Genomic DNA, 19,231 nt, shown 5'->3' on the forward strand with positions numbered 1-19,231 from the left:
TGGCAGGAAGTTAGGCTTTCAATGCCATCCATTCAATTCCAGGGTCACAGTTTCAGTAATAAATGTGTAATTACACAAATTATATTGGAAGGTGGGATGGAACTCCTGCCATAAGCCATGATAATGATAACTACACCAGGTAACCAAGGAAAGGACCGTTGGCTGCTGCTGCTATTGTTTTTTGTTTTGTTTTATTTTTTAAGATTTGTTTATTTTAGAGTGAGAGAGCAAGCATTAGTGGGAGGGGCCGAGGAAAAGGGAGAGAAAGAAATCTCCAGCAGACCATACTGATTGCAGATCCTGACGTGGAGCTTGATCTCATGACCCTGAGATCATGACCTGAGCTGAAACCAAGAGTTAGTTGGTCACTCAACTGACTGCACCACCCAAGCACCCCTTGGCTGATTTTGCTTTATGTCTATTTTAGGATATAGTAAGATATAAAAATACAGCATTTTATGGGGGGGGGGGAGGCCCTCTGGAATAAATACTAATGAAGATGCATAGCTCCAAAGACTTTATTGTTAGTCTATGAAATGGTTGCCAAATGTCATAATACATTAGTTGAAGAGAGCAGTATATAGCGAGTACCTTATGGAAGGTACCTTATGGAATTATAAACTGTCCTACTTGTGCAAAATTGTATTTGGCAGTTGATCATAAACATGTATTTGAAGTTACTTTTAGGTTAGCTAGAATTACATAAATACCTCAGTTTTTATACAAAATATCATAATTTACAAGAGTTTCATAGAGTTTTTTTTCTTTTTTAAGATTTTATCTATTCATGAGAGACACAAAGAGGGAGGCAGAGACATACATAGGCAGAGGGACAAACAGGCTCATACAGGGAGCCTGATGTTGGATTCAATCCCAGGACCCCAGGATCAAGACCTGAACCAAATGCAGTTGCTCAACTGCTGAGCCACCCAGGTTCCCCAAGTTTCATAGACTTCAATCTCAGTTCTATAATGTAGGCAAGAAAAGTTCTTTGGCCAAATTTTAATGGTGGCAAAACCAAGGTGTCCAAGGAGATTGTGACTTGACCAAAGCAGCATTGCTGACATGGCCTGATACTGATAAAATTAGATTTTTAGTTCAGATCTTTTGACTTCAAAAATAAGCATTTGTCTAAAGAAAATGTGGTATATATGTACAGTGGGATATCATACAGCCATAAAAAAGGATGAAATCATGCCATTTGTGACAACATGGATGGAGCTAGAGAGTATTATGCTAAGTGAAATTAGACTGAGAAAGACACATACCATATGGTTTTACTCATATGTGGAATCTAAAAGAACCAAACAAAAAATAGAATCACATACAGTAAGTGAAGGTTGCCAGAGGGAAAGAGGTGGGGAGATGGGCAAAATGGGTAAAGGGGAATGGGAGATACAGGATTCTGGTTAGGGGATGAATAAGTCTTGGAGATCAAAGGCACAGCGTAGTGAATATAGTCAGTGGTATTGTCATAGCACTCTGTGGTGACAGATGGGAGCTACGCTTGTGGCAAAGTAGCATAATGTATAGAGAAGCTGAATCCCTCTGTTGTACACCTGAAGCTTCATGAAACATTGGGTACTAACTATACGCAAACAAAATTTTTTTAAAAAAGAAGCTGAAAGGGGTCTTGGGTGGCTCTGTCAGGTAAGTGTCTGCCTTCGGCTCAGATCATGGTCCCAGGGTCCTGGGATCAAGCCCTGAATTGGGCTCCCTGCCCACCGGGGACCCTGCTTCTCTCTCTGCCTGCTGCTCCCCATGCTTGTGTGCGCGCTCTCTCTCTCTCTCTCTCTCTCTCTGTGTCAAACAAATAAATAAAATCTTAAAAAAAAAAAAAAAGCTAAAAGAACCCTCCCCCAAAAAATATTCCTCTAAGTAGTTTATCCATAAATGTATTAACAATGAACCAATTAAAAAAATCATTTATTATTAGATGACAGATTAGAGTGATTCCAAACAGATGGCTTAATTTTTATTCTTTGAAAAATAAAGAAAAAGCGAGGACTAGAAAATCTTTACCAAACTTTCAATTTTGGTTGGAATTATATTACATGCTCTTACATTTTATTTCTGTGTTAATATTCTTTCAACATACTTCACAAGAAATACTTCCTATTCTTTGATTCCCATGGTCTTCGTTGATAATCAAAAATGATTCCTGTCAGTCTCCTACATGATATTTTTTAATAAGTTCCATTTTATATATTTTATTTCAGCGAATTTTTAACCCCAGAAGATGCTCTAAGTGTGGATTTTAAAAATCCTAAGTGAATTATGTTTCTGCCTGGTGAGTTATTGCCTTAAAAGGGGTGGGAAGTTACAACACATAAAACGTTTCCATTCTGTATTATAAATTTCAGGAAGCCCAATGTCAGGTTCAGTGTGATTGAACATGTGCATCAATCTGTGTTAACACCAGCTGGTAAGGCATGCCACTGTTTGCAGTGGACCATTCTTTGATTTAATAGGACACTAAATGTATTCTTGCCCTGGGAGAAATGCAGGCGGTACTGAGATTCTAGATTTAATTTTTTTTTTTTATTCCAGAGGCATATTTGTAACTACAGTTCCTATCACCTGAATACATATATTATTATCTTACATTTATGTAGCATTTCCCTCAAAGCCATCTCCTAGATACTCTATTATTACTGTATTAAAAAAAATAAGCATGTTATACTAACTTAGACCTGAATGGTAGTTTATGTGTGAGTATCTTTTGAGGGGCCCAGGGCTGGGATAGGGGTGAAGTGGAGGATGGCGTCCTTTATGCTGGCGACAGCAGAGATTTAGATTTATGTTTATTTGGACCTTTCAGATTGGTCATGTTTTCAACTGAGTATTAATTCTGTGAGTTGACTCCCTGCTGCACAAAAGCATCTGATGGTGCCATTTGTACTTAAACTTTCAGGCAGCAGCACGCATTCTAATATTAATAAACATCCCCATGCTCATTGTCAACATATGTTTAGTGATTTCAGTAGAGCCCAGTACTCTCTGTTTTGCCCTTGTATTTGCCATTCTAAGAAGGATGGCTCTTCTCCTTGGACAGCCCTTATCTACCTTATGTCAGATTCTGACCTCCAGCTCCTTATGCACTGTATTCCTGTAAGCCTTTGGGTTTGGGGCACAGAACAGAAATGAAATAGACATGATCCCTTCCCTCATAAAGGGAATCTTTGAAGGAAACAGTGAAGCAAATAGTTGAAATGACTAATGGAAATTACAACTAATGCTCAAATCTGCTAGACTGCCAGCTCTTGGGGCGCCTGGGTGGCTCAGTGGATGATCGTCGGCATTTAGCTCAGGGCGTGATCCTGGGGTCTTGGGATAGAGTCCTGCATCAGACTCCCTGCGGGCAGCCTGCTTCTCCCTCTGCCTGGGTCTCTGCCTCTCTCTGTGTGTCTCTCATGAAGAAATAAATCTTTAAAAAGGAAAAATAGAATGCCAGCTGTAGTGTTACACTTGAACTCCTATCCTTGAAAGTGTGCCACCGTGCCTTTCTCTCACCTTGGTTGCTCCAAGAGCCTCCTAACTAGTTTTCTTCCTATTTTGCTCCATCCAGTGCATTCTTGATCGCACACTCAAGGTACTTTTATGAAATCACACAGTGGGTTACATCACTTCTGTGATTAGAATTCTTTAAGGTACCCTGTTGAGCTATAAGACCCCAGATGACCTGGCCTCCATGTTTTTAGGCTGTTCTGGCCCCTCACTCACTCATGGGCTATTCTCAGTGTCTGCTTCCTAGTTCTTCATGATGTTTGCTCTCTGCTTGGAATTGTCATCTACTGCAGAGGTAGTACCTTCAGGTATCAACTCATATGACATTTTTTCTCAGCCCTTTCTTGACCATTCACTGTCCCACCTGTCCCTTCCTGTTATTTATTATTATGGCATGTTTTTTTTTTTTTCATGCAGAGTTCTTTTATTCACCAAATATTTATTCAGCACCAACATTGTGTCATGTGCTATTCTGAGTCCCTTGAGAGAGATCAGTGGGTGGTGAGGGGGAGGAAAGAAAAACCCTGCTTTCTTGTAGGCTTGGATCTATGATCAGCTCAAATTAAATTTTGTGTATGATATAATTTTTTTCATATAAGTAATTTCTCTAGCACTATTAGTAGAAAAGAATTTCTTTCTCCTAAAGAATTGCTTTGGTGCTTTGTCAAAAACTAATTTGCTATATAAATGTGGGTATATTTCTAGATTGTATATTATGTTCTCTTGTTCTACCTTTATAGCAGTACCATGTTGTCTTGATGGCTGTAGCTTTGTAAGAAGCTTTGAAATCATATAGTGTAAGTTATTTTTTCCAAATTGCTTTGGCTAGCCTGTGTCCTTTATACATGCATATACATTTTAGAATCAGCCTGCTGGGATTTTGATTGGAATTTGAACTGACAGATCAATTTGGAGAGAATTTGCATCTTAACAATATAGAGCCTTCTGATCTGTGAACATGATATATTTCCCCATTTGTTTAGGTTTTTAAAATTTCTCTTGGCAATGTTCTAGTTTTTACTTGCATATATTTTGTTAAATTTATCTTTAAGTATTTTAGGTTTTTGATGCTATGTTGAGTGGAATTTTTTAAATTTCATTTTTCATTATTGCTAGCACTTAAAAATACAACAGCTTTGTGTAAATTGACCTTAGTTCCTGTGGTTTTTCTTAATTTTCTTCTAAGTCTGGTAGGGTCTTTGTTGGCTTACTTGTTTTGCCTTTTTTTTTCCCCTTGTGGCATAGCTCCTAAGATTTTCTACATATGTAATCATCTCGTCTCCCCCAAAAAGACACTTGTGTTTCTTTTTTTCCAAGTACTATTCTGTATTGTTTTTCTTGTCTTATTACACTGGCTAGACCATCCACTGCAATGTGGAATAGAAGCAGTGAGAATAAATATCCTTGCCTTATCTTGATCTTGAGGGGAGAGTATTCTTGTTCATTGTTAAATAGATATTAGTTATATGTCTTTAGAAAACACTTTTTTTTTTAATCAGGTTGAAGAAGTTTCCTTTTATTCCTAGCTTTCTTCAAGTTTTTATGAATGGGTATTAAAAATTGCCGAAAACTTTCTTTGCTGCTATTGAGGTAATCATGTGATTTTTGTCCTCTGGTAGGCATCCTCCAGGGTGTCTCCTAATGATCACTGTATTCTGGTATTCATACCCTTATGCAGTCTGCTACCATTGGTCTCTGTGACCAGTACAGCAGAAATAACGACATGTCACTTGTGAGACTAAATTATAGAAGACACTGCAACTTCTAACTTGTGAATGCTCTCTTGCCCTTTCTCTCTCTCTCAAATAAGTTGCTCTTTGGGAAAGCCAGTTGTCATATTATAAACAACCTTAGTGAGTAAACTTAAAAGTGGATCATCCAGCCCTAGTCATTAACTAGCCCCAAGCTGGCAACTTGATTATTTCCTGAAAGACCCTGATCCAGAACTACCCAGATAAGTCACTCTCAGATTCCTGAGAGTGTTAAAATAATAAGCATTATTTGTGGTAAGTTTCAAGGTTTGGAGTACTATGTTATACAGTAGTAGTTAACTAATACATCTCCTTTATTTGCCAGTGTGGCAAATTGTGTTGATTGTTCACATTAAATTAGTCTTGTAGTTTTGAACTAAAGCCCACTTGGTATTACTGTATTGTCATTTTTTTTTTCTTTTTGGTGAAAGTGTTACTGAAATTTACATGCCATATAATTCACACATTTTAAGTATGCGATTCAGCATTTTTAGTATGTTCAGAGTTGTATAACCATCGCCACAATTTTAGAACATTTTTTTTTAGTTTAAAGAGAAACTCAGGGCCCATTAGCTATGATTCCACAATTCTCCTGTCTCCCCAAGTTTGGCTCGTATGTTTTGAATTTTGATCCATTTAATTTTTGTATGTAGTGTGATAAAGATTCAATTTCATCGTTTTACATGTAGCTTTCCAGTTGTCCCAGCTCCATTTATTGAAAAGACTGTATTTTCCTCATTGAGTGGTCTTGGTATCCTTGTTAATTAATAGTTATTTGGCCATAGATGAATAATTTTGTTTCTAGACATTCAAGTCTGTTTCATTGATTTATATGTCTCTCCTATGTAAGTTCTACACTGTCTTTAATACTGTTGTCTTTTATTAAGTTCTAAAATTGGGACATAGTAGTTCCAACTTCGTTTTTCTTTCACAAGATTATTTCAGCTATTTTGAGTCCCTTGAGTTTCCATATAAATTCTAGGATCAGCTTATCAATTTTTACAAAGAAGTAAACTAGTCTTCTGACAGGGATTGCATTGAATCTGGATTATTTTGAAGAATATTACTATCTTAAATTTGAGATCCATGAACGTAAAATTTTTTTCATATATTTAGATCTTCTTTAATTTCATTTAACAATATTCTGTCAACTCTAGAATATATACTTTACGCTTCCTTTGTTAAATTTATTCCTAAACATTTTATTCTTTTTGATGTTATTGTACTAAAATAGTTTTCTTATTTTCAGTTGTTCATTGTTTGTATATAAAATACAATTGATTTTTATATTGATCTTGTGTCCTGTAATGATGGTGAACTCATTTATTAGTTTCAGTTTTTACTGGATTCCTTAGAATTTTCTGTATACAAGGTCATGTCATCTGCAATTATAGTTAGTTTATACTTCCTCCATTCCAATGTAGATACCTTTTATTTCATTTTCTCACCTAATTGCTTTGGCTGCAACCTCTAGAAAAATGTTAAATATAAGTAACAAGAGCAGACATCTTTATCTTATTCCTCATTTTATTAGGTGGAAAGCTTCTAGTCTTTCCCCATTAAATATGTTTTCTGTGAGTTATTTGTAATGACCTTTGTCAGGTATAGGAAGTGCCCTCTGTTCCTTGTTTGTAGGATGCTTTTGTCATGAAAGGGTGTTGTTGGATTTTGTTAAATGCTTTCTCTGCATCTATTGAGATAATCATGTGGTTTTCATTTTTGTATTTTTGTTTTTATATATTTCTGGTTTTGATTTGCTAACATTTTCTTGAAAATTGTTTCACAGAATTCAGTTCATGAGGAATATTGGTCTTACTTTTCTATATGTCTTTTTACAGTTTTTGTATCAAGAATATCCTGGTCTCATAAAATTTGTAAAATTGATATTTTTAAATGTCTGAAAGAATTCATTAGAGAACCTCTATGGGTCTTGAGTTTTCTTTGCTGAAAAAGTTTTGAATTATGAATTCAGGGTTTTCATAGATATAAGGCTCCTTAGGTGTTTCTATTTTTTTTTTTTTTTTTTTTTGGCGTTAGTAATTTTGTGTTTCTTCTAAGATGCTCTGTAGCATCTATGATATTCTCATTTTTATTTATATTAGTAATTTATGTTTCTCTGCTTTTGATTGGTCTGGCTTAGGCTTTATCAATTTTATTCCTCTTTTTAAAAACTGGTGTTGCTTGAATTCTTTTTTCTTTTGTTTAATTGATTTGCTTTTCTTCTACTCACTTCGAGAATAATTTGCTCTGATTTTTCTAATTTCTTTAGGGGAAAACTTAGATCATTAATTTTCAGTCTTTCTATTCTAATATAACCATATATAGAAGCATAGAAAGTATTTCTCTCTAATCATTGTTTGAGCTACATGCCACACAGTTTTGTGTTTTAACTCATTCAATTAAAAATATTTTCCAATTACCTTGTAATTTCTTCCTTGATATGTGGTTTATTTAAAAAATTTACTTATATTTTTATTTTAGAGAAAGAGGAGAGCACGTGTGTGAGGACAGAGAGAGTTTCAAACAGACTCCATGCTGAGCATAGAGCCCTGTTCAGTGTTCACTCTATGACTCTGAAAAACATGACCTGAACCAAAACCAAAAATCAGATGCCTAACCAATTGAGCCACCCAGGTGCCCTGCCATGTAGTTTATTTAGAGATTATATTTTTCAAGATTTTGCAGTCATTTTAATATTGATTTATAATTTAATTATGATAAAAAATCATAACTTGTATGATTCTCCATTTAAAAAAGTTTATAGACCTATTTTACAGCCCAGCATATTGTCTGTATTGATGGATTTTTCGTTATACACACATGAAAATATTATGTATCCTATAGTGTTCTATAAATGTCAGGTTAAATGGGTTGATATGTTAAAACCTCAAGTAACAGTGTTAGAATTTTTTTTAAGTAGGCTATCTTTTAAATAAGTTAAAGAAAGAGAAAAAATCTTTAATATTTACTGACAGACATTTCTAGTGCTTTTTACCATTTGATATAGAGCTGAGCTTCTATTTGGTAATACTTTCATCCTGAAGAATTTCCTTTTATATTTCTTGTTGTATCATTTGACCACAAATACTCTCAACTCTTTTCATTTGAATTATCTCTATTTTGCCTTCATTTTGAAGAATCTTATTCTAGATACAAAATTATAGATTGACAGTGTTGTATTTTCCTTTCAGCACTTTAAAGGTAGTGTTCTGTTGTCTTCTACTTTGCATTGTTTTGATGTCATTTTTACCATTGTTCTCTGTATGTAATGTGTCTATTTTTCTATGATTGTTCTTAAAATTTTCTCTCTTCATCATTAGTTTTCAGCAGTTTGTCTTCCTGTGGTTTCCTTTGTTTCTACTTCTTGATGGTTTTATAGAATTTTTTTTTGGGGGGGTATGGGTTTATAGTATTCATCAGATTAGATAAATGTTATATTTCTGTATTTACCTACTTATTACTTATTAGCTAGCTAGCTCTCATTTCTCTTTCCTCTTCTGGAAGTCAGATTATACTTATGTTAGACTGCCTGATGTCTTCCACAAGTCAACTGCATAAAGCTTTCTTTTATTTCTTTTTAGACCCTATCCTCCTCTTTGTGCTTCAGTTTAGGCAGGTTTTTTTTTTTTTTTTCTATGTCTTCCAAGTTAACTGATCTTTCTGTAGTGTCTAATCTTCTGATAAGCCTCTTCAGTGAAATTTTCATTTCAGATCTTGTATCTTTCAGTTCAGGTATATCCATATAGTTCTTGTAATTCCATTTCTCTATTAAATAGTTCCTATTTATTTCCTTATTATATTCATATTTTCCTTCAAATTCTTAAACACATTTTAAATAAACGTTCTAACATTTTTTGTCTACTGATGTAATTTCTGAATCTGTTTCTGTTGACTAATTTTTCTCTTGTTTATAGATCACCAATTTCTCTGCATGTCTAGTATTTTTTTTACTATAATTCATAGTAGATATGAATAGTCTGTTTTTGAATGCGTAGATGTTATTGTCTCCTTTTGAGTTTCATTTAGGGAGGAAATTAATTTCTTTGTGACCAGTTTAATTTATTTCAAGTCCTCCTTTAAACCTTGGTTAGTGTTGGTCCAGACTAGACTTTTTTTGTAGGCTCCATTAGTCCTTTCCTAAGACCTCGGGGATCTCTTTTGAATGACCAGGGTACATTGCAGTCTCCCCTTTCTGGCCAGTCTGCTCTCTGGCCAGATTCATTTCCAATCTTGAAATGAATATTCTGTATAGCCCTGTGCACACTCCAGTAATTGTTTGGTTTTATCTTCTCTGTATTTTTCCCTTTGTTATTTAGTTTTCGTTCTTAGACTTGAGGAGACTTGCTCTGGACATTGCAGTTACTATTCAGCCAAGTGGTCATGGGAACCCTTGTGCAGTTATCTGGAACTCTTTTACTTTATAGCTTCTTTGTTTCTACTACCCGGCCCCACTAGTTCCTACTACCTGAGTAGCGTCAAACTCTCATCTCTCTCCTTTCACTGAGCAGTGCCGCCATAATGTTTGATCTCCCACTTCCTGCATGACTATCTGAAAATGCTTCCAGGGGAAATGTCAATTGATAATGGGGTTCCACATAATTATTTTCCTTTTCTTAGGGATGAGACTGGCACTGCCTCTTGCAGTATCTAGAAGGAATTATATTACACATTTTTTTTTTTTTCTGGTGACTTTATCATGGCTAGAAGCAGAAGTCTGGATTCATTTTTGATAATTTGCAGTGTGAACGAATGGAATAGAATTATTTTTCTGTCTCTTTCTTGTCTGTTTACACAATCTCAAGAAGTGATTTTTACTCAGTTTGTCCTCTCAGCCTTGCACTCACTGGCTAGGTGCTGCTGTAACAGGCATGGAAATATTAAGGTTGTTATCTTCCATAATACTTACAAATGTCAAGATCATTTCCACTTTTCTAGGTATTACCCTGTTTTTAACTCCCAGAATATTCTGGGAGGTATTCCTGGTCTTAACTGCTTGCTTGCTTGTTTATATATATATATTATTTATATAAATAAAGTAAACTCTCTGCCTAACATGGGGCTCAGATTCATAACCCTGAGATCAAGAGTTGCATGCTCTACTGAGCCAGCCAAGTGTCCTGGTCTTAACTGCTCTTTGAATTATCTTGTGATCCACTATTATAAGTTAAGACCATTAAATTTGTGACAGCTGCCATAAAAAGTACCACAGAATGGGTAGCTTCAGCAACAGAAATTTATTTTCTCGTCGAGGCTAGAGGTTCCAGATCATGGTATCAGTAGAATTAGTCCCTTCTAAGGGCTGTATGGAAAGGATCTATTCTACACCTCTCTACTAAGCTTATAGATGGCTGCCTCCTCTGTTCTCATGGTGGTTCCTCTCTGCACACACATATCACTCTGGATGTTCAGATTTCCTTTTCCTATAAGGACAAGATTAAAGCCTACCCTAATAACCTCATTTTAACCAAATGACATCTGTAAAGACCTTCTCTTCAAATATAGTCTCATTCTAAGGGACTAGAAGTTAAGACTTCATGAATTTCAGGGGAGAAGGAACAATTTATCCCATAGCACCAATCATTTCTCTCATCTCTTTATTTATAACCTTGCTGTAAAACTTGATATCCTTTGATATTTCATTGTTCACCTGCTTATGCCTTTAATCCCTTTTAATTTTTTTTTAAATTAAGTTTAATTTTTATTTTTTTAAACAGGAGAGGAAGGTCAGGGGGAAAGGGGGAGAGAGAAACTAAGCAGGCTCCATGTGCAGCACAGAGCCCAATGTGGGGCTCGATGTCAAGACCCTGAGCTCATGATCTGAGCTGCAATCAAGAGTCTGATGCTTAACCGACTGAGCCACCCAGGCACCCTGCCTTTAGTCTCTTTTATTTTGCAACAATAGGTCAGGTTCCCTTAAGCAATCTTTTTAATCTTTTCAAGAATCACTGACCCCCTTCAGAAACCAGGGAAACCTATAGAGAGCTGCTCTCCCCAAAATGTATATTTTCACACAGGAAATTTTACATACAAGTGGGGGAATTGTAGGATGCCCCCATCCATCCATGCACCCACAAATGTTCCTTGGTTTTAACCCTTCAATTGTAGTTTCTGTTAGCTCACTGTTGGCGTCATTTATGAATCTCCCAGATCGTACTCTGAGTCACATGCAAATAATGAACATTGACTGAGCCCAGGTACATGAATGGATTGTGCAAAAAGTTATAGCTACAGAAAGAGAAAAGAAATCCATCACTCATGGTCAGCTCTCTCTCAAATCTAGTTCATAGGCTATAGTGGTAGGTGGTCATATATAAACTTTTAGGAGGTGTTGGCTTTTTTCCCTTGCATTTAAAGAAGTTATGTGCCACAATGTGAGGCAGATAAATCATGATTCACTACAACAGCAGAGTTGTAGTCAGTTATATAAATTGCCAGTGAAGCACTAAATCTGTCACTTTGTGTGTTCTGACCATTTAACAGTTGGAATAGTGTTGCAAAAGAGGACTGACTGGAAACAAAAGAAGCAAATGCAGTGGCAGATGCAATTAGCAAGATCAATGGTTGGTGCTAAAGGTTCATTGTTTGGTCATTTCGGTTGGCCAAAGGAAAAGGGATTGCTATCCAAAACACTCCACTAGCTATAATCTGCTGGAAGAGAATGCAGAAAAGTGAGTTGCCCAACCTTACAACAGTGTGGAGAATATTTTTCTGCTTACTATGTTCCCAGGACGGTGGCCAGAAGATCATGCTTCACTGTTCTTTTCATTCATACTTTTGATTGATGATATAGAACTTTTGCTCACTCAGTATACTTCTTTCTAAAGTAATTTATTATTATTATTATTAATATCATATTATTTTTACCATAGCTGTTCACTTCTTTAAGGAAAATCTCCTGACCATGTTTGAATCCTTCCTGACCATGTTTTGAACCTCAATTTATTACAACTCTCTTATTCCAAACTAGAAGATTTTGTGCTGTCAAATGATAACCCCAGGACTGCATGAACTGTAGCAAACACCACTTTTTTTTTTTTTAAGATTTATTTATTTATTTATTTATTTATTCATTCATTCATTCATTCATGAAAGACAGACAGAGAGAGAAAGAGAGAGAGAGAGAGAGAGGCAGAGACACAGGCAAAGGGAGAAGCGGGCTCCCTGCAGGGAGCTTGAGTGGGACTTGATCAGGGACTCCAGGATCACGCCGAGTCGAAGGCAGACACTCAACCACTGAGCTACCCAGGAGTCCCTCAAACACCACTTTGAATAACAATTTTTTGTGTTGCTAAGATTTTTGTAAGTTGGCGTTTCATTGTCTTAGAGCGGTTTTGATAAGTGTGACCCTGAAAATGTGTCAGTAATAGTGATAATGATGATCCTAATAGCTAGATACCTCTTCTAAATCAGATAGTTATTCCTAAATAAGATATACCCATGAGATGGGGTAACTGTTTTGCCCACTTTACAGATGAGGGAACCAAAGGCTAGAGGAGGTGACTTGACAGAGTCAGACTCCAGGCTTTTCACCATTATGTGTGCTGTGTGGCAGTGATTAGGAATCCGCTAAGTGCTTCACAAGTGGGTATTCTCTAACATCTTTCCAAGCTTTGTGAGAGACCTAGAGTTCCCTCTTAATGGAGCCAATAACCTAATGAAACCTGAGAAACGGTTTAGGAGCTGTTTAATTGGGACACCAAGCATACCTGCAGGAGGACTGCAGCTCAGACAAAGATCAGCATGGCTTCACATGGTCTAAAAAAATGTCATGGGCTTATGGAGCTTAAAGAACAGAAATTTCTCAGCATTCTGGGGACTGGAAAGTCCAAAGTCAAGGTGTTGGCTGATTGGTTTCCATTGAAGCCCCTCTTCCTGGTTCGTAGAAAGATATCTTCTTGTCATTTCTTCACGTGGTAGAGAGACAGGTTATCTGTCTGTGTCTCTTCTTATAAGGGCACTAATCTCATTCATGAGGATCTGCCAATGTGACCTGATAATTTGGCAAAGGCCTCACTTCTAAATACCATCACATTAGTGGTTAGGGCTTCAATAATAATAGGACAATCAGCCTATAGCAAGTAGAGATGAGAGTTCAGCTGGCCTTAAAAAAAAAAAAAGGATAGCAATGATATATATTAAATTATTAAATTTCTTGCCTTAGGTACACATTTAATCTATTATTTTGCCACCGTTCTTACCTCCTCAATACCTTCATTCATTACTAATCACAACTCCTGTCTATTTTTCATTTAGTTATGTATTCTGTGACTGGTTAGACAACTCTGAGCATCCCAATGATGGAACTGCTAATGCTGTTCTTTACCATTTAGGTCAGCTGGTTCTTAGAGTTTATGACATCATGCACTACTTAAGGAACCTAATGAAAGCTATGGGTTCTCTCTAGGAAAAAAAAAAAGTATACATGACCATTGGAACTGGGGTTAAAAATCTCTGTATTCTCTCTCTCCCCTGCCCCTTTAAAGTAAATAAATCTTTAAAGAAAGAAAAGGGGGTGCCTGGGTGGTTCACTTGGTTAGGTGTCTGACTTGGTTTTGGCTCAGGTCATGATCTCAGGGTTGTGAGATTAAGGTCCAAGTTAGGCTCCATGATCAGTAGGGAGTCTGCTGGAGATTCTCTCTCTCCCTCTGCCCTTCCTTCTTCTCACATGCTGTCTTTCTCCCTCTCAAATAAATAAATCTTTAAAAAATCTCTGCCTGGGGACACCTGGGTGGCTTACTTGGTTAAGTGTGTCTGCCTCTGATCCAGTCATGATCCCGGGTTCCTGTGATTGAGCCCCTGCATTGGGATTCCTGCTTGACATGTAGCGTGTTTCTACCTCTCCCTCTGCTACTTCCCTTGCTTGTGCTCACTTGCTTTCTTGTCAGATAAATATAAAGTATTTTTTAAAAAGATTTTATTTGAGAGAGTGAGAGAGAGCATAAGCTGTATGAGAGACAGGTGGAGAAGGAGAGGCAGACAGACTCCTTGCTGAACAGGGAGCCTGTTGCAGAACTCCATCCCAGGACCTTGAGGTCATGACCTGAGCTGAAGGCAGACACTTCACGGACTCAGCCACCCAGGCACCCCTCCTGTTAGATAAATAAATAAAATATTTTAAAAAAGAAAATCTCTGCCCTGACCTCACCATATCAACTTAACCACTATTAAAAGGCACATACTTTTCATCTCTCAGTAAGAAAAATTAACAGAAGAACATGTTTTGCAAGAGATGGTAGGTGGCCAACCGTATGAAAATCTAGTCACCATCATTTGTGATCAGAGAAATGCAGGTTAAATTGTATTGCCATTTTTTAGTATATCAGTTAACAAAGACTTTAAAATAGAATAATACAGAGTGATGGTGAGGGTTTGGTGAAATGAATATTTTCATACATTGCTGTTGGGTGGTAAATTCGTGTTGTTATACATAACTATATGTGTTGGGCACTGTAGAAGCTCCTCACCTTTTCTAGTAGTATGTTTCTTTCTGGAGATCTGTCCTCAAGAAGTAATCCAGAACTCAGTTAACAAAGACTTTAAAATAGAATAATACAGAGGGATGGATATGTGTGTGTGTGTGTGTGTGTGTGTGTGTGTGTGTGCGCGTGCGCGCGCCCACATGCGTGTGTGTGTGTGTTGCCGCAGTATTTATAGTGAAAATTTTGAAGCCACCTTAAAGTCCAACGAGAAAAGAATGGTTAAATAAATGCTGGTAGATTATGGAATAATAAAATGACATGGGAAATGCTAACAACAGCACACCATAAGGTTGAATCTACAGTGTGATTCTAATTATAGAGAAATGTTTACATAGCTACATTAAAATGAAATTAATCAAAAAGTTTTTGACTAAGATCTTTGTATATTGGGACTCTAGGTTTTTATTTTTCTAGTCCTTTTTTTTAATTCTTCAAAATTTCTACAATGTATTTGTTTAGCTTTATTAACTATTATCAAGTTAGCTTTCTCTGCCCAACAAAATGCCACACAACCTAGTGGATTAAGACAAAGCCATTTTATTTGCTCCTACTTCTCTTGGTCTAGACTGTCAGCTGGTATTTCCTTGATTTTCTCATGCATTCAGAGTCAGCTGGGGGGTTGGTGGTTGAGGATGCTCTCATTTACATATTTGGGGGCTGGCAGGCTGGCAGCCAAGCACTTGCCAAGTCTCTGCTTGGTTTATATTTGCTAATGTCCCATTGTACAAAGCAAGTCACAAGAGTGAGCCCAGGGTCACTGTGCGAAGGAAGTAAGGGCACTGTCACAGAGGGGGTTATTGTAAACTGTTTTTGCAAGCCATCTTTAAAATTCCATTAAAAAAAATTATAAGAGACTCCTCCCTAACCTAAAGTCCTGACTTGATAGCCTCAGAGTCATAGTGTCTTTGCGTTGGTGATGTCATATATGTCACCTGTTTATTCCTTCATGACCATGATGAGTAGGGGAGAGAGCAGTGAACACATAATTGACAAACAGCTGGTTCTCCACTGGTTTTCCAGCCTCCTGTGCCCTGCGCTGCCTTCCCCAGTTGAAGTAGCCAGGAGCTTGGGATTGTCTAATAATTTTTCTTCCTCGTTAACTGAAACTTCCTACCATACACAAAAGACAGCCAGTATCATAGCAATGGCATGGAGGTTAATGGGCTTAACAGAGAAGAATGCCCATTTTCGGGGCCTGATAGGAAGTGCAGTTTTGTTTTTATACTTTTGCTAATATTGTTTTATAGCTTCTGTAAGAATGCAAATGCATTTAATTTGCAAATTTTCCATGTCAAGGTAAAAATGTCTTCTATTACTCTCACTTTGGGTGACAGGGAGGCAACAATTTTTGTAGACATCTTATGAATCGTCTGTTGAGGCATTTTTTAAAAAGTGATGTTGTGAATAGCTGGAAGAGCTAATGTAGTTAAGCACCCGGAATATTTTTTCACAGTGTATTTGTTTCCTGTTGGCGCAGTAGCAGATTGCCACAAATTTATTGCCTTGAAACAATACCAATTTATTTTCTAACGGTTCTGGAGGTCAGACATCTGAAATCAATTTCACGGACCTAAAATCAAGGTGTCAGCAGAGCTGGTTCCTTCAGAAAGCTCAGTGGGAGAATCCAGTTCCTTGCCTTTTTCAGCTGTAGTGTTTGCTGCATTTTTTGCTCTGTGGTCCTCACATTGATTGCTTCCTCATTCCTCATAGCAGGACCACTGCAATGATATCAGGCCCACCGCGGGGGTGGGGGGTGGAGTGGGGGGTGGGGTGGGGGTGGGGAGGCTTCCCATTTTCCAATTTTCCAATTCCTAATCACATCTGCAAAATCCTTTTTGCTATATGAGCTGACATTCACAAGTTCTGGCGATTGGGACGTGAAGATATTTGCAGGACCATTGTTCCCTATCACACATAGTAATTGTACACATGAGCTTCATAATACAACTACAGTTGTGCATATCATTTCTTTTTAACCCCCTTCTTGGTGGGCCCACCTCGCATCTTCCAGAATCTTGTAAACTGGCTGGTCTGTGTGATATCTCTTGACTTCAGGATCCTAATTCCACTGAGATTTGAGTCTGCGTTTTTGATGATGGGTGTAGGTGCATGTACAGCTTGATTTTCATTATTCATATTGAATAGAAATGAAGTTTGTATTGCCTGCTTCACTCATTCTATGTATTGGTATTATGACTAATAGTTTCTATCACAAAACTATTTTGAAATAGGAGTGTTTCATGACGTATTTTGACAGCAGCAATGTCATGCTTCTAGCCGCTCTGAAAGGAGTAAGTTACAGGACACTAACTTAATATTCCATACCTGAGTAATCAACCAAAGATGGCATGTCCAGAAATAGCACTAAAATGTCAACCACAAAATGTCTTTAAAATAATCTCATTCAGAAGACATGAATCTTCCTTATTTGCAGTTTTGAAATACCAAAGTTTTTAAAGACAGGGAGTCCTAAGTTATTTCTTTTTCAGAGATGCCAGATGGATGTTGAATTAGGTCCAGTTTTTAGTTTTTCCTCAGTTAATTTTTCAAGTTTGCGGCGGTGTTCTGGATCGTTATCAGTAAATCGAGGCGCTTTTCCTCCCCCGGTTCCCCACAGCCCCCCACAGCCCCCCACAGCCTGGCATTAGCGTGGTTGCCTTGGTACCTGTTCCTGAAGGATGTCTGCAGCGAGATTTGGTTGTTTAAATAGCACGACTTGTCATCTAAAAGTAGAAGTCATTAGCACGACGCCGTTTGGCTAGAGGTGTCTTCAGTACTGTTTTTAAATTTTTCTTATTTTATCACTTTACTGTTAATGTTTACACATTTCACCCCTGGAAATTTCAGGGCCTGGTTCACAGTATGTTTCTGGAGTGAAAAATGCAAAAACATTCTCCTGAAGAGTCTCCTGAAACTTGTGCCAGAAACAGTGGCCTGAGTTAGACATACCATGTCTTTTAAAAGATGTGAACTTTGAAATTCCAGCCCTATTATTACCTTGCACGATTAGTAATACTTAGATGTTTATAACTGTAATCCATAGTTGAACAGCCATCTGCTGTGTTTAAGGAAAAGGATTTCTAAACTTCTTGCTAGCTTATGTTTGAACTTTAATTGGTCTTCACGGTGATTGTGAATGTACCGGAAACATTTATTTATCTCAGACAGAGTAGCCTGTGTTTTTGTTTAATGTAAAAATTGAATTGGGTGCTTTGGGAGGATTTGTATCCATTTGTCTCCATTCCGCGTATCTCCTCCACGTAATTATTACAAAAGATGCAGCCAGGCGCAGCATCTTCGCTCTTGCCTCCCAGGTGAGTTGACCTAAAGTCAGAAACTGCTGTCACTGCATGGGTGAGGGTGGCAACATGCTCCTTCAGTAGTGGGCTTCTCTGTAGACACGCCGCCAACTGGCAGCCTGTGTTGGGAGGGATATGCAGTAATTAGTTGCTTGAAACTCTTCCCTCGTTAACTCCAGGTAAGTTATTAGAGAAAATGTTCTGGAGTTCAGAGTGATGGTTTTGAACACAAGAAATTAGATTTAGCCATCAGAATATGTCCGCTATTTGTAAAACAGTCAAATCCTAGACAGTTTCTTTCCTCATGTGGAATCATATTTTGTCATTAAAATAAGATCTTGCGTGAACCTCATGGCTCACTTGGTCTAGTAGATACAGATCATAGATAATGAGGTCTGGTTTTTAGGTACATTAAATTTTGGGCTTTCTTTACTTTTTCTTTCTTTGGTGAGGGTAGGGATAGTCAAGGACAAAATGAAGAGACCTCATTTTTTGGTACCAGCTAATTCAATTTGGAAAATAATACACTATTGCTATTATGTAGTAATTTATATTCATTATTTTAAATAACTAAAACATTCAAAGGGGTAAAAAAAAAATCCACTCAGAATCTCAGCAACTTAATTATTACGTTTTAGTGACCATCACTTGAGATAAGTCTGTTGATGTGGACAGGAGGATATGTCAAGAGATATAAAGGCAATATATTTATAAGTAAAAAACTTGGGGGGAGGGCAGAGGGAGGGAGAGAATCCCAAGCAGGCTCCACATCCATTGTGGAGACTGATGTGGGGCTTGATCTCACAACCCTGAAATGATGACCTGAGCTGAAATCGAGAATTGAATGCTTAACAGACCGAGCCACCCAGATATAAAAAAACAAAACAAAACAATGTTTTTAAAATGTTAAATTTTATTTAAGAAAGGAAAATCAAATGAAGAAATTATTAAAGTTGTACTAATTGACCAAGAATATCAACGTATTAATTCCTAAAAGATCACTCTAAGTAAAAATAAAAATTACGGGTAGCATTGAGGCCTCTTATACATAGATGTCAAGCTATACATATGGATACACTTCAGCATTTTACATATAAATATATGTAACTATCTTTTTAAAAACTATGTTTCAAAATGGGTTGATGGCTTTTTTTTTTTTGTAAGATTTTATTTATTTATTCATGAGAGATACAGA

The 19,231-nt window shown here is 37.0% G+C and overlaps 1 protein-coding gene and 1 long non-coding RNA gene across 7 annotated transcripts in view; one reads left to right on the forward strand and one right to left on the reverse strand.

Annotated features, from left to right (window-relative positions):
• The window catches only part of RSU1 (Ras suppressor protein 1), a 249,259-nt gene that overhangs the window by 71,802 nt on the left and 158,226 nt on the right, over positions 1-19,231 (forward strand). The gene's annotated exons all lie outside the window — the stretch shown is intronic.
• LOC111091463 lies at positions 12,926-13,593 on the reverse strand. The gene is made up of 2 exons (XR_005355281.1): positions 13,457-13,593; positions 12,926-13,359 (listed from the first exon to the last, which is right to left on the reverse strand). It is a non-coding gene; the product is annotated as an uncharacterized LOC111091463 (long non-coding RNA).

The sequence above is a fragment of the Canis lupus genome, chromosome 2, assembly GCF_011100685.1.
Source record: "Canis lupus familiaris isolate Mischka breed German Shepherd chromosome 2, alternate assembly UU_Cfam_GSD_1.0, whole genome shotgun sequence".
Taxonomy (NCBI): domain Eukaryota; kingdom Metazoa; phylum Chordata; class Mammalia; order Carnivora; family Canidae; genus Canis; species Canis lupus.